This window comes from Physeter macrocephalus, chromosome 8 (assembly GCF_002837175.3).
Source record: "Physeter macrocephalus isolate SW-GA chromosome 8, ASM283717v5, whole genome shotgun sequence".
Taxonomy (NCBI): Eukaryota; Metazoa; Chordata; class Mammalia; order Artiodactyla; family Physeteridae; genus Physeter; species Physeter macrocephalus.
The window spans coordinates 149,676,587-149,681,362 of NC_041221.1; positions in this window are offsets into that span (position 1 = coordinate 149,676,587).

Consider the following 4,776-nt stretch of genomic DNA (forward strand, 5'->3'; position numbering starts at 1 on the left):
TTTCATTCTTTTACATGTAGCTGTCCAGTTTTCCCAGCACCACTTATTGAAGAGGCTGTCTTTTCTCCATTGTATATTCTTGCCTCCTTTATCAAAGATAAGGTGACCATATGTGCGTGGGTTTATCTCTGGGCTTTCTATCCTGTTCCATTGATCCATACTTCTGTTTTTGTGCCAGTACCATACTGTCTTGATGAGTATATCTTTGTAGAATAGTCTGAAGTCAGGGAGCCTGTTTCCTCCAGCTCCGTTTTTCTTTCTCAAGATTGCTTTGGCTATTTGGGGTCTTTTGTGTTTCCATACAAATTGTGAAATTTTTTGTTCTAGTTCTGTGAAAAATGCCATTGGTAGTTTGATAGGGATTGCATTGAATCTGTAGATTGCTTTGGGTAGTATAGTCATTTTCACAATGTTGATTCTTCCGATTCTTGCAATCCAAGAACATGGTATATCTCTCCATCTATTTGTATCATCTTTAATTTCTTTCATCAGGTCTTACAGCTTTCTGCATAAAGGTCTTTTTCTCCTTAGGTTGGTTTATTCCTAGGTATTTTATTCTTTTTGTTGCTATGGTAATTGGGAGGGTTTCCTTAATTTCTCTTTAAGATTTTTCATCATTACTGTATAGGAATGCAAGAGATTTCTGTGCATTAATATTGTATCCTGCTACTTTACCAAATTCATTGATTAGCTCTACCAGTTTTCTGGTGGAATCTTTAGGATTCTCTATGTATAGTATCATGTCATCTGCAAACAGTGACATTTTTACTTGTTCTCTTCCAATTTGGATTCCTTTTATTTCTTTTTCTTCTCTGATTGCTGTTGCTAAAACTTCCAAAACTATGTTGAATAATAGTGGTGAGAGTGGGCAACCTTGGCTTGTTCCTGATCTTAGAGGAAATGGTTTCAGTTTTTCACCATTGAGGATGATGTTGGCTGTGGGTTTGTCATATATGGCCTGTATTATGTTGAGGTAAGTTCCCTCTATGCCTACTTTCTGGAGATTTTTGATCATTGAATATGTCTTCTCTCTGCTGCCTTCTTCAAGATAATTCCTTAAAGTACTACCTGGTCCTGTCCCTGCCTCCATGCCTCCATGCCTCCAGGTTCCTACATTTCAGCCTCCTCCCCTACCAAGTTTTTTTCCATAGGTCATGCTCATGAGTTCTTTCTTATGCCCCCACCCACCCCATGACCTCTTAGGGTGTTTCCAATCTCCTATTTCTGTTTCCCCAGTTATCACTGACTTAGTGACGTATGACATATTGAGATGACATGATTAAATAACTTACTCTCTAGGGAGGTATTTACATTTCAAATAGGGCTTGTAGCTTAACCTAAAGGAATATATTCTAATAATAGATATCAATAAAAGAGAAGTAATAAGGATAATAATAATAATATCAGCTAAGTAGAACATAAATGCAGCAGCGAGCATTTATTAAATGCTTGCGCTTTTATAGACAATAGAGGTTGAGTCATTTGCCCAAGGTGACACAGCTAAGACATGGAGGAGGTGGAGTTTGATTGGTGGCAATGAACATTCAAGAACACTTACCCTTGAGCTTGACACAGTATTGACTATAGTACCCTTCAAATGATACCACACCCCCAGACCCAATTTCATCTAATTTGGGGCTATTCAGAAACTATTTATAAAGAAGAACCATTTACACATTTTTATTTCCTATCTATTATGGATTAGTAATTCTGCAAAATACAATAATAAGGACTTATATGATTACACACTTAGATGTTATGCCCATGTCAACTTGTTATCAAAATCTCTAAATGCTTTCTCTTAATTTCTGCACTCACCCTCGTAGGCTGGTGACCAACAGTTCATGGACTGGCATCAGCCTGTGAACCATTCTTTGAATACTACTGGTCCAATTTCATTCTTTTCAGTAATGTGATTTATTAGATGTATGTCTAGATATATCCGAATTTTAATTTCTTTGTAAAATTTGTTAGACCCTTTGTTCCAAGTATTGGTTATTAAACCCATAAACATTAGGCAGAACTGAAGCTGGACAAATCTGGATTTGGATCTGATCCTGCCTTTCCTACCTATGTGACCTGGAGTAACAACTTCTCTGAGCCTGTTTTATCGTCAATAAAATGGGATAATAATATTTACCTGGATGGATAGTTGTGAAAACTCAATGAGACAGGTATGCCTGGTACCTAGTAGGCATCCAATAAATTTTGTTCTCTAGCTACCCTACCCCACCCAACTGATACCAGTTAGACCAATGCCAAGTGGCCTTAACAAGAGGCAAATCATCTGGCATGCATGTCAGAGGGTTGGTAGACCCCTGCTAATTGTTAACTCCTGTTCTAATAACTGACCAGTGCTCAACATTTCTGATTATGGGGAAAATCACTTTACACCAGCCCCACTGGAGATGTGGGTATCAGGAATGGGGACAGCTTGTGTACTTGAAAGGAGAAGCTATCTTTGAGCAGCAATTTCCATTTGGTAAAGCAATTCATTAGACTTGGGGAGGCTGAGGGTCCTCTGACTCTTTACCCTCCCTGGAGCTGGCTGCCCCAGGTTCACCCAGGGAGGACATGGCTCTGAGTGGCTGCACAGCAGATGAAGGTTGATGTCAAAGTATTAATTTCGAGTCAGCACTGCTGATGTAAACTAAACAGATGATCCTTTTAGCCCACAGAATCAACTGGATTGTAATTCTTCTCATTTCTTAGCCTAGAAGCAGAAGAGCATTTTGTTGTTGAGGGAACACGTTAGCAGGTGCCTCAGAGGTCTGAAAGGTTAATGCAGGCTGCCGATGGGGGCTGCCTTCTTGGGGGATCTGCCAGCTAATTTTCTGAAGATGATAGGATTGGAGAAAGCTAGGGCTGGAAGGACCTTACGGATCAACCTGCCTTTTAAAATTGGAGGGATAAGGCTGGCTAAGAGGTCAGGTCTTGCAGTCAGGTCACCTCCTGGATCTACTACTCATGAGCAGTGTAATATTAGGCAAATTACATTACCTCCCTGAACTTGGTGTCTGCACCTATAAAATGGGAATAAGAAAAAAGCCCACATTATAGATTATGCCTTGTCAATTAGTCTCATACACACACGTATCATTGGTTCTCTAATTCTTAAGGGTTCAGAGAAAGTCTTTTTCTCACAAGACGTTGATTCATTCGTTCATTTACCATCTTTTTTTGCACCTGCGGTAGGTGTGCAGTTTGCCGTGGAGAGCAAAAAGGGACATGATTTCCACCCCCATTGGAGATAGCGATCTGATGGGTGAGACTGGTCCTGATCAAGTTACCATGCCAAGACATGTAAGTACAACAGCCATATATGTGCTCTGGAGGAGCAGTTCCTGGTGCTGTGAGAGGGCTTCAGAGGGGACTCTGATTGAGTTTGGGAGGCCAGGACAGGCTCTCCTGAAGTGACAACTGATCTGAGATCTGTTGCAAAAGCAGAGGTTTGGCATGTGGGCGAGAGCAGAGGCTGAGCGGAGGAAACAGCATGACCAAGTGCCTGCTGAGAGGGGGACAGTATGCGGAGCGCTGGGGAGAGGGGCAGGTGATGAGCTTGGAGAGGAAGGCAGGGACCAGGCTGGCGGTGTGGCCAAGCTAAGGATTTGTTGTCTTCCTCCCAAGAGCAGGTGGCAGGCTGAGTTTCACGGAAGTCAGTGTGACTACAGTGAGGAAAGCAGAGACTGTCTCTGCTTTCCCAAGAATTCTGCTGTCCTCGGTCTGGGGTGCAAGCCTCTGCCCTCTGCTTTCCTGTTCCTTATCTATTTAGGTTCATTTCTCGGCTCTCCAGCCCATAGAGTCACACTTACCATTCTCCTTCCTGCTCTGTCTGCTCTCCCCCGGCACCTTCCCCTCCATTCTTTGTCTGTCCTCAAAGGCACCTCTCTTTGCCCTTGCTGAATTGGTCCGCATAGATGTGCCCCATCCTCTCACCCTCCAGGCATCTCTCCTGTAACCAGTCCTCAGAGAGATCTCCTGCCTCTGTAGAGTCACTAGTCTGCCAACCAGGACAGGTACCGCTCAGCGCATGATGTTTTAAAATTTTATGAAGCCCTTTTGCATGTGTTCCTCTCTTAGCTCCTCATTATAATCTCACAAAATAAGTAAGACAAGAATTATTATCCCCATGTGCTAGATAAGAAAACAGTTCGAGAAAAGTCAGGAGACCCATGCACGACCATGCAGATGGTGGGTACCGAGGTTTCCACTCAGGGGTCACGTCCTGTAACTTTGAGTCTCTTGATTTTTTTCTTTTGTGTGTGTGTGTGTGTGTGTGTGTATGTCTTTGTATAAACCTTGACTTTCTTTTCTCTTGGATAAATACCTAGGAATTGAGTGGCTGGATCATACAGTAGATGTAGTTTCACTTTTTAAGCCAAATGGAGTGAACTTGTTTTCTAAACTGGCTTACAAAGAGTTTTTGCTGCTTTACAATGCTACGAGCAGGGTGTGAGAGTTCCAATTACTCTACATATTTGCCAATGCTTGATATGATTAGTCTTTTAAATTTTAGATGTTCTAATAGGTGTAGAGTGGTATCTCATTGTGGCTTTATTGTGCATTTCTCAAATGATTCATGATATAGACTTTAAAGTGTTCCTGCTTGTTTTCAGGGCTTATTCCACCCAGTATTCTTTTTTTTTTTCTTGGACATCCCCAAAATAAAACTTTTGTTTTATTTTATTTTTTAACCTCTTTATTGGAGTGTAATTGCTTTACAATGGTGTGTTAGTTTCTGCTTTATAACAAAGTGAATCAGCTATACATATACAT